Below are 11,685 nucleotides of genomic sequence, written 5' to 3' on the forward strand. Positions count from 1 at the left end.
ACACATACCATGCACGTATTTTCGAGTGCCTTATATATCTGTACCTGATTTGACATATTTTCATAAAAAAACTCTGCACAAATAAAAAACGCGCAGAACACCTGCCTTCACAAGTTCTTTTGAGTAAAACATCCTGTGGCAATTAAGGTCAACAGCAAGGCGACCGTAGAGGACCTGTAAACGCGCGCATTATGTGAACCCTGGGACATCACCCCAACCTGCGTGCGTTGACCTCTTTTACTGCCGTCTTCCCCTTCTTGACCTGTATTTCCCCCGAACGCATTACAATACCACGAATAAACATTTTGACATGATAATTTTTATCGGTCTTTTCACACTTATCTGTACGTTAATTTGCATGCCACATCCTAAGGAACGTGTGACTGGAATAGCAGCCGCAAGCGCGTTAGCCTTTTTCAAGTCAAACAGGCAAAACTAAATTATCAGAGGTTTTTTGTGACTTACTCTTTATTTTGCCATTTGTCGTCAAGCTTTCGAGAAAGGTGTTTGTTATCCACCCAGTGGTCTTGCTACCAGACTGTGGCACAGTTTGTGGAGGTCCAGAAAAATTTACCCAACAACTAATGGCTGAGACACGTACGGCAACCTGTTCAGAGTTGCGAAGCATTTAAAATACAAACAAATGTTAGTAGCGGCTTGGCAGATTCTTGACAGCAACATTCTGACTATTCTAAATATCTCTAATCATGCTTCGCAAATGTGAAATACTCAATAACCCTTAAATTCTTAAAAATAGAAAGTGGAAGCCGACATTCGTTTTGCAAACTTCCCTTGCATTTCTCGCAGAAAGAATAGGAAGGAAGGAATAGTACAGAAAAGGCAGGGAGGTTAACCAGAATACTGTCCGGTTGGCTACCCTACTCAGGGGGGAGGGGATACGGAAAATGAAAGGGAAAGAAAGGACAGCGATACATAATAAAGGAGAAAATGAGAGAAAGAAACGTAGAAAAAACACAAGGCGTGACCAAGCAACTAGAAAGGCGGTACAAACACCGCACACAACCAGAAAATGCACAAAACTAATACGGTCCAGGGATAAAATTGGCAACTAAGGGCACTGCACATCAGTAATGTCCGTACAATCGTTCTGACTGGCCCGTGTCCTTCAAAAGGGCAGTAGGGATTTTATAGCCGTTTCGGCCTGTGATGGACAACGCCTATGACACAAAATTGTCTGCGCTGTAAAGGGGAGGTCGTCGAGTCGGCGAAGTGTGGTGGAGAGCTCTTGCCTCAGCGTTATGAAGCGGTCACAATGGCACAGAAGGTGTTCAATCGTCTCGTCGGTGGCGCACGCATCACAAGCAGGGCTGTTGGCCATTCCAATGGTGTAGGAGTAAGCACCGGTGAAGGCAACACCTAGCCACAGGCGACAAAATAAGGTGACGTCCGAGCGTGGCACGTTATTAGGTAGGTGGCGCTGCAAATCTGGGTCGAGCCAGTAAAGACGAGCGTTTGAGAACTCGGGTTTATTCCACTTCGCGAGAGTGACTTCCCGGGCAACGGACCACAGCGACCTTGCTGCATGAGTGGGTGATAGAGGGATGCGGGTCAATCTTGCACGTGTGTGGGCGCCATGAGCTGCTCTATCCGCCTGTTCGTTCCCAGTAATGCCGCAGTGGCTTGGGAGCCACTGGAAAACAACATCATGTCTATGCCTGACTAATGCGTCATATAAGCACCGGATTTCAGCCACAAGTTGTTTGTATGGGCCGCGGCGGAGGGCGGATTGGATTCACTGAACAGCGGACCTCGAGTCGCATAGTACAACCCATTTTTCTGGCGATTCCCGCTGGATGAATAGAAGGGCCTCCCGAATAGCTTCCAATTCAGAAGCGGTTGACGTCGTCGAGTTTAAAAGCCTAAAATAAATTTCGGTCGACTTTTGTGGTATCATAACAGCGCCGGCCGAACTGGATGTGGTGACCGACCCATCCGTGTAGACATGGATCCCGTCTCTGTATGCCTCATGTAGAAAAAGTAGGGATAGCTGTTGAAGACCGCTAGGTGGAAGGCCCGCTTTCGTTTTTATTCCCGGGATGTTTAAGTGCAGTGTCTGCGACAGGCACCAAAGTGGCGACGAGGGCCGAGACGGAGGTGCATAGCTGGATGGCAAGATCCCACTGTGAGCGGCAACCACCTTACAAAAAGATGCCTGCGGTCGTGTTGAAGGCAGGGATGCAAGGTGGTGATGGGGCAACCGGGTGAGTTGCCTAATGTGTGCCCTCAGTGTCTCCACTGTCATGTGGGTTGCAATCGGGTGATCCCTTGCAACGCAAATTGTGGCCACAGTTGAGGCTCAACGCGAGAGACCGAGACATGTACGAAGACCCTGGGCCTGTATGACCTGAATTGCCTGTAGGTTGGTTTTACATGTGTTGGTTAATACAGGCAGGCCATAACGCAAAACACCGAGAAACAGGGCATCGTATAGGCGTAACATTGAGTGCACGGAGACACCGCACGTCTTTCCGGTCAGAAACTTCATTAGCTGGACGACTGCAGTTAGCCTTTTTTTTCAGGTATGAAGCTTGAGGAGTCCATGATAAATCCCGGTCCACAATAACTCCCAGAAAACGGTGACTTTTGACTTAAGGAATATGTTGTCCATTTAAAGAAATTTATTACAGCGACATTTTTTGCGGATGAAAGCAACCGGTGCACATTTCTCCGGAGATATTTCCAGGCCTTTTCGACGCAGGAACAGAGATGTTAGTGTTGCGGCTTTCTGAAGTCGGGCCCAAATCTGAGGGCCTGAAACTCTTGATGCCCAAATGAGATGTCATCAGCATAGATGGAGAGGTGGACGTTGGTTGGTAATGCGGTAGTAAGTCCTATCAACGTGAGGTTAAACAATGTAGGGCTAAGCACACTTCCTTGCGGGACTCCACAAGAAACAAAGTGCTGTGGCGTTGGGCCATCTGAAGTCTCAACGAAAAAATACCTTCCTGGCAGGAAGCTTTGAATCCATCTAAATGTCCGTTCACCGACTCCTGCATCTTGCAGGCCGCCCAGAGCGGCGTCATGTATTACGTTATCGTACCCTCCTTTTATGTCTAGAAACAAAGCGGCTGACAAACGTTTGAGGTATTTGTTGTGCTGTACCGATGTGACAAGGTCAATTACGTTGTCGGTGGATGAACGTCGGCGTCGGAATCCAGCCATACATGGGGGTAACTTTTACGGTGCTCAAGGTACCATTCCAAACGACCTAAAACCATCCTTTCCAATAATTTTCTAATGCAGCTTGCAAGCGCTATAGGACGATATAATGCTGGGTCAAGGGGAGACTTGCCTGCTTTCAGAACTGAGACCAAGCGGTTACCCTTCCAATCCTCAGGAACCAAACCATCTTGCCATGACTGGTTCAGCCGATACAGAAGAGTGTGACGGGCTTCTTGGCCGAGGTGACGCAGGGCGGCGTACGTCACTCCATCCGGTCCTGGTGAAGATCTACTTCGGCACAGATGTAACACCACATCGAACTCTACCATTGAAAATGGGACGTCCATGCAGGAGTCGCGTGATACGGGGACGACGCGTATGTCCGCTTGGCTGGCGAAGCTGCACCATTGACAATTCTTAAGCAAAAGTCCTCCGCTACGTCGACCTCTCGGCGTTTCTGATGAAGCGCCAAAGCACTGAAAGGCCGACGTTGCTGTGCTGTTCGAAGGCCCCTGACAGTGTTCCAGATGTGAGATAGAGGTTTCCGAGGGTAAAGTTTCTCGCAGAACCAATAAGCTGATAAGTAAATAAACGGAAGGGCCCCTACTGTGTAGTGGTTCATTGGTGAGGGTTTATAAATAGGTGCTAAGGGCAATATAAAGCAGCTGTGGTAGACAAGGGCCGTGATACGGAATCTAATAGGCTAAAGGCGTGCTCAGTCACCTAGTACACGTATACATGATTAACTTATGTCACCCATTATGGCTATGTCATTTGAAATGAGGATTGTTTTAACGAATCCAGATATAAAAGACAGTAGCCTGCAAGGCCTAGGAAAGCATATAGGGCGCTATGATTTTTATAAGGGTTTTCCATTGCGTGTTTGCAGAAATAAAGTTGTGATAAACAACTGACGCCATCACGTTACGCATCAAACGCCGTACAAATCTACCCGGGCAAGTTTATCTCTGTCAATTGCCACGATACTGATGTTAATAAAAATGTATTTCACTCTTGATGGTGGCAGCCGGTGTCCTGGTACGGCACATTGGGGTTTCTGTGAACCCAGTTGGCAAACCATTGACCCGTCACTCAAGTGTCTACGGCTTATCAAGAGCAGTGTGTCTAAAATCTCGGCGCGTGTTCTTGCAAACGCTTCTGTCATAAGATCAAAAATGGCAAACTTGGTTATAAAAATTATCAATCAAACTGATTCCCCATTTTTGCCCCTGTTTTAGACAGTAGCTTTTCATTTTGTATAATTCAAGTAGCCTCGTCTTTCCCATTTATGCTTAGCGACATTCAAGTTCTAGCAGCGTTGGTGCTACGTGCAGCATAAAAGGGCCCACTGCGCATCAGCCGAAGTCCCTTCACATGGCGCCTACACACGAGTCACAGTGTGGGTGTTAAAAACAAAGTCCTCTGCTCCTTGAGTTGTTACAACAGCACTAGCAACCGCCTTAGGATAAAATACAATTACATTACAATAATTTTCAAATACAGTTTTGATGAACACTGTCATCGGAATAGCTTTATTGATAGAGAATCGAATGTGTAATTTGCCAGAGTGGGCTCGGTGTCTACTAAGGCATAGTTTTGATCCTTTCCTTCCCTAACATTACAAACGGTGAATGTCGGGCAAAACGCTCAAACCGTTTTCATGCACGTTCCTCGGCATTCTAGACTACTGCTTAATGTTTAGGTATAAACTCTTTTTGCACACAGCTTGCGTAGGCAAAACGTATGAGCATTGAAAAGTTTTCATTGCCTCGTCTGTACCTATATTACGGAAAATAGCCCGTGGCCTTTATGTCGCGTATTGCTTTAGTGGAATTAAAACTCGCACCAGTAGTCACTAAACTTAAGCAGGTGTAAACATTTTTATGTCATTTATTGCCCATGTTGAACATCTGAATATTGCTGTTTTCCGTCTATCTAAGGCCATTTTAATCATTTTAATAGCAGAGCTTTTTAAACGTCCAGTTCTTCAGTATAAAGTTCACACAAAACATACCAAGACAAAAGACCAAGCCCACGTGAGCGCGCACCTCTGGAGGAGCGCCTGGCGTCTGCTAGCTCGACCTTCTAGAACACTGTGCGCAGCCTTCGTGATGTGATCTGTGGCGTGCTGTTCTACTCGCCACTTTACCAGCATTTGTCCATCAAATGGAGAGCACCGATACCGTGTGCGCGCTACAGACGCCGAGATTGCGAACGTGTAATAACGCTGTCCACTGTAGGAGAGATCTGAAAACCTTCTTACAATACGATCCGGTGCTCCCGGTCATTTAGAACATTCAGAGGCAATTTCAGAAAGCTGTCTAAAGTGAAAAGGCCTGGTCTCCAACAACGGGAGAGGAGCCAAAAGCTGTTGTGGTTTTCCGGCGGCGTCATTTGTCTTTGCGCAGCTGAGTGTAAGTACCATTGCTGTTTGGGCAGGTAAAAATTTCCTCGTTGTATTACAGAATTTTTTTCGACGGTTTGTCTCGCCGCACTTGTTGCTCGGTTAATGTTTTTGTGATATTCGTCTCGTCGTTCATTTGATTCCCGGATGTCTCAATTCGCGTCCACCTGTGACTGCTCAATGACTCACACGAGGCATGGGGATTATAGCGTCTGGATAATACTCATAATTTTAGAGAGTGAAAATATAACTGTAACAATATTACTAATCATACTGTTAATACTTTACTGCTCATGGGCTCAATGGCGAAAAGGTCACATCAAGGTTAACTGCCTAAGGAACATAGGAGCTTGCGTAGTAACCAGCTCGGCACAAAGTGTCGTGGTGCATGAACATAGGGATTCTGGTTCTACCCACGTACTTATTTCAGTCGCAGATATTCTCCATGACGTCATAAGGCAGCACGCGGCACTGCATGGTGATGTCCTTCATGTACTGTTGAGGCTCTCTCCCGGTTCTTCCATCGCCCCGCGCATCGGAGGAAAACAGGCAATTGAGATTTTACACTGTCCAATATCTTTCTTTTTTAAAGAATCGAGTACTAAAATAATCTGACACAGTTGGCATGGTGGGAAGAACAGTGAGACGAGCGCTGAGCATTGTGACCCCTTGATGTGACTGAATAAATATGTGTAGTTTTCGCACTTGAGACCACAATTTATTGTGGAATGATTTACTACTTCTCGGTTTTATTGATCACTTCAAGACAGACCAACAGCACATGTATCGCCTGAAGTGCCTGTGTCGTGTTTGAGTGCTCTTTTCAGTAAAAGAATCAATTCAACCTGCCCATCATAATTGCTTACAAACCAATGGAAATAGCGAAAATTCAATCGTGCATTCCGTTTTGCGCAGCACTCAGTGGCGTGCGCACGAGTTTCTTTTGGGATAAGGAAGAACCCTGAAAAAATTGTTATATATAAACAACTAAAAAAAAGAGGAACACCAACAGTAATTGCAAGGTTTGTGCTTATTTTTTGGTGAAAAAACCACTAGTGGTGGGGGACACATCCATGCCATCCACCTGAGCCAGAAGTCGTTTTTCGGGTCAAAATCGACGATGCCAACATCCCCTTCGCCACACACTCCTGCGTACCACTTTGACCTTAATTTTTACATCAGATATTTCGAACCCTCTTGAGGGGCCATTTTGAGAGCATCTCGTGGGGACTGGGGTTCCTTGGTAACAGCTATTGCCTTCGGTAATGTGGGGCGATGCCTTGCAGTTCGGCACTCAGTTTCCTCTATACGTATGGCTTTCTTCAGCATGAGTGCAAGAAATATTTTGACAGTGTACTAGGAAGGATGCGAGAAGAGACACAAACTTCACTGATCCCAAACTCATTTGCATGCATCATATCTTGGAGAGGAATACGCTGCGCTGCCACGCCCACAAAAAACTCACCAATGCAACCAGCATAGTAACTTTCACATTGTCATCATGTGTGTATAGCAAAATGAGGGCCCACATTTTCTGACTAGTCACAAAATCGACATCATTGGCACAGATTGGCCGAGCAGGCGCGCTCGTGATAATGCATCTACACCAGCATGTGCTGCGGGTTATTCCTGGGCAGGTATTTAACCCGCACTAAGGACAGGGTGAATTATAGAAAAGCCAAATTTCCAACAGCTGTGTCTACACCAGGCCGGCATGTCAGATGGACTATTGATGAAAGATATGAATATATTGCCACCTCCTTAGGGTATGTAGCCATCGAGAAATTATCATACTTACTTGCCGCTGCATTGACAACTTGTTGAGGGAGCACCCCCAAAATATAAAAAAAGTTCATGTTGCCCATCTTTTATCCTACTGCCTAAAGAGCATGGGTGAGCCGATATATTGCAATTCCCAAATTCGAGGCAGAAGCCTAGCCAAACGGGCTTTATTATGTGGGAGGCTTATGACAAACGCTAAAGAAACTGCTGGTGCCAGTGACACGTCCATTTCCCTGTGCGAGTGTTATATTAGATGGTTTAGTACCGCCCATATATTTTTCAATAAGCTGTCTTGTGAGTCGTGCGCACAGTTCGTCTCGCCATCATGATATCTATTTCTTTTGCACCTCATTGATATAAACCAGTTTACAGTACAGTTTGTACTGTCGCATTTGTTGTGTTCGGTTTTTTAGCGGTTAAACGATTTCGTCAGGAACTCAAGCTTGTATGTCGCTATTGATAGTGAATGCCTACACCCTAAAGCGTTAGAGATAGTATTAAATTTAAATATCCCAGAAAGTGACAGAGAATACAGGCACCCAGCCAGCAGATTTGGTAGGCACCCGAGATTACATCCGAAGACGTGGATTCGGTCCCCCCCTCTGTACGGATGTTTTTCTTCACCTGTTTGCTATATAAAATTTAAAAATTGGTGCTTCACTACATTTAGTAAAAAAAGACAAACACTCCACTATGCCTTCCTCGGCATTATAGACTTCTAACGATTCCTTCTGTATTTCCCCAACTAGTCCTTCATTCCTTACCATATTATTCTGAAAAGCACACCGAGGTCCTTAGTTTTGACTGCGTTCCTGCCGAATGGTAACATAAGAGGGTTTCTCGTTGGCCGACTTGTCATGAACGGCTGTAGACGCACGCATCACGGCCCAGGGTTTAAAAAGAAGGTCCATTTCACCCCTTCTCATGTCAGAGTAGAACTGGCTACTACCCTCAAGCATTAGAGATAGTTGTCCTAAATATAAATACCCCAGACATTGACGGGAAACACAGCCGCCCGGATAGCCGAATTGGTAAACCATTCGACAATAAAACCAAACGCGTTTTCGGTCCGCACTCTGGATGCGTGTTTTGGTAGTTTGAGTGGAACTCGAAACTACCTCTTTCGCTGCTTTTATGTGCACCTTACTTTCTTCCCAGAACCACAACCAAAGTGTAATGCTCTTGCATGTTTCTTTCACGTAATTTTAAAATAATCTTTCAATTTATATTTCAACACATGTAATCGTCAGACGCGTGTCATATACATGCATTCACTGATCTTTTTTGCGGACTTTCTTTTTTTTACCCCTATGGGATCTTGACAGTTGAGGAAGCACCTAACTTTTGGGTTGACTTTTTTTCCCTGGTACCTCATTGCTATGGATACGTATCCCTTTACCAGTGTGTTGAACAGTGAAGGAAGAGGATAACACGCAATCAATGTAATGTATCTACCCCTGGTTGAAAACAAAAAAGCAAATACGCACCAATGTAGAAATCAGTGAGATTGTACCCACAGTGAGTCTGATACAAACCCATACAATAAAGCAGAAGGTGAAGCTGAAGGGTAATATATGTGAAGGGGTGAACTTAACTGCGTCGGTGCGGCCGTCAAAACATATTGCCTCGGATGAACTGCAAAGCAAAGGCAAAGCATTCCACCCCAATATTGTGCGAGTTTGAGGGAAGAATCAATCTTTGAATTACTGTTTTCCGGCAAATATTGGTGTAAAATTAGTATTGTCATGGCTCAGCGGGGACTAGGGCCTCAAAAAGGGGAATTAAGGATTACTGCGTCAGTTATATGGTTAAATTATGGCAGAATGTAAATCTTGTACTGACTCTATGTGTCCGAGTATGGTACGCAAGGTTAGACTTAGGAAGAACAGAGCAAGGGTGGGCAAAAACAATTGTCCGCAACGGCGGTATTAAAATTGAATCACTCGTCTGTTGACGGATTCGATTTTGTTAATTCAGAACTGCTTGTGTGGTCTCCATACGGGTGAGGCATATTTTATATTTGAGTAGACTATTGTCTTGTAAAACATTTGGTAGCTTTTCCTAACGTACGTCCTAAATAACGAAGGTTTTTATGGCTTTAGCGGTATTGTAGCACATGCCTTTCGTTCATCAAAGTTTGTTGTTAAAGATAACATGAAGGTTATTGTAATTGTTTACCGTATAGAGAGAGCAGTTGTTGAGCGAGTAGCAGAACTGCAAAGGGGCTATGCATGTACTGAAGGTCTCGATTACGGTCTTATTATTTTAATGTTTCGCCGCCACCTGTTTCACCACGAACACAAGACAGCAAAAGATCATTTTTTTTAAATTTGGCGATTGTTTTGGTAGCGGATTACCTGATAATACACGCAGTTGTTTGAATAAAGTTGTATACTGCATCTAACGTTACCTTGAAGGTGATTCGTCAGTAGTACAGCAAGCAGCGGTCGAAGAACAGAGCCTAATAGAACCCACAGAAGAGGCAGCGTACTAGAAGATTCAGAAGGTAAAAACAGAATTAAAACGGAAAGAATGTTAGAAGTTCATCCAACAAAGGATGGGTTTTTCAGTATTGCACTTTACTTACGCAGTAATTCAGAATAAATAGCAGTATGAAACGCTTTTGAACGGTCTAATTATATAGCAACCACAGTATATGGCTATCATAGTCTATGCTGCAAAATATGTCATCTATAAATTCTACCAGTTTCGTCACGATGTAAAAGCTCGGAGGAAACTATGCTGCACTTTTGAAAGTACCGTATTTGATTCAAGGTACTCCATTATGTGTTAAATATTTGTGTTCTAGGAGCTTGATGATGATGATCGTTGGATGTTTATGGCGCAAGGCCAACTGGGGCAAAGAGCGCCAAAACAATAGTCGATGATAGGGGTGGAACCTTAAACACTAAGTAAAATCAGCAAAAAGAAAAGTAAAATCACAACACGACAATGAGCATGGCTGGTGTATAGGGCCAGATTTCATGATGCGTGGTAGGAAATGAGGTTTAAAAACTTGACGTCGGACAAATACTCAAACACACGTTTCACGGAAACAATGTCATCATCACCTAGGAAAAACGATGGATATAGGGGAATATGTTGTCTGTAGAGTTCTCTGAAGTGTTTGTGTCGTGTTGTGTGAAGTGCCTTGCATGTGATTAGTATGTGCACTACGGATAGGGCCTCTCCGCACCTGCTGCACTGGGGTCTAGAAGATCCCGTCAGCAGATACGAGTGCGTCGCATGGGTGTGCCCTATCCGCAGCCTACCCAAGGCGACTTCAGTGTGTCCGTTGTGTGAGTCAGATGTGTACCGTCCCAAGTGTGGCTTTATTACATGTAGTTTGTTGTCTGTCTGTTCGTCCCAGTGTGTTTGCCATGTTCTGCGCAGGTGTTATCTTATGTGTGGCTTGAGGTCTGTGTAGGGTACCGTTGTAATGTCCACAGTGTTCCTGAGTGCAGCAGCACCGGCCCTCTCGTCTGCCAACTCGTTCCCAGCGATCCCTGCATGTCCTGGGACCCAGCAGAGGACCAGCTCATGCTTTTGTGCATACACGGACATGATAGTGCTGAATACAAGAATAACTATGTGGTTTTTGGGGGGCTTGTGCGATGACAGTGCGCGAACAACACTCAAAGAATCTGTATAGATGATGGAATTGGGAATTTGAGTTTCAAGAATGTGTCGTACAATCAGTAAAATCCCATACGCTTCTGCTGAAAAAATTGACGTGTGCACGCTCATGGTTCTGGCTGCATTGAAATTAGGACCATGAGCAGCGCACGACACCATACTGGAGGATTTAGAAGCGTCACTATAAAATTCTGCACATGTGTATTTAAACTGCAAAGACAGAAAGTGCTGCAGTATTGCAGCTCGTGGTACACGATTTTTGTCAAGTCTCATAAAAGAAAGGTCGCACGACACCGGGCGAACTTGCCAAGGCGGTAAACTGTTAGAAAAGGATGACCTGTACACATCTAAAAACGAAGCACTTAGATCCGAGGCTCGCTCTCTCACTCTAAGTGAAAAGGGCAGAGGAACGGATGGGCGATTTGCAAAGAGCAGAGATGTTGATGTATCGTTAAAGACAGGATAAAAAGGATGATTATTCAGTGATGAAATTTGAAAAGCATATAGCAAGTCCATGTACGTTCGTTGGTTCTCAAGGCTCCACTTATCACACTCGACATACAGACTCTCGACAGGGCTAGTGCGAAAAGCACCCGAGGCGAGACGAAGCCCCAAGTGTAGCACTGGGTCAAGCATTCGCAACGCTGTTTTAGTCGCCGACCCATATACCACACTGCCAT

Source organism: Haemaphysalis longicornis, unplaced genomic scaffold (assembly GCF_048455015.1).
Source record: "Haemaphysalis longicornis isolate Haplotype H1 unplaced genomic scaffold, Haemaphysalis longicornis Haplotype H1 scaffold_16, whole genome shotgun sequence".
NCBI lineage: Eukaryota > Metazoa > Arthropoda > Arachnida > Ixodida > Ixodidae > Haemaphysalis > Haemaphysalis longicornis.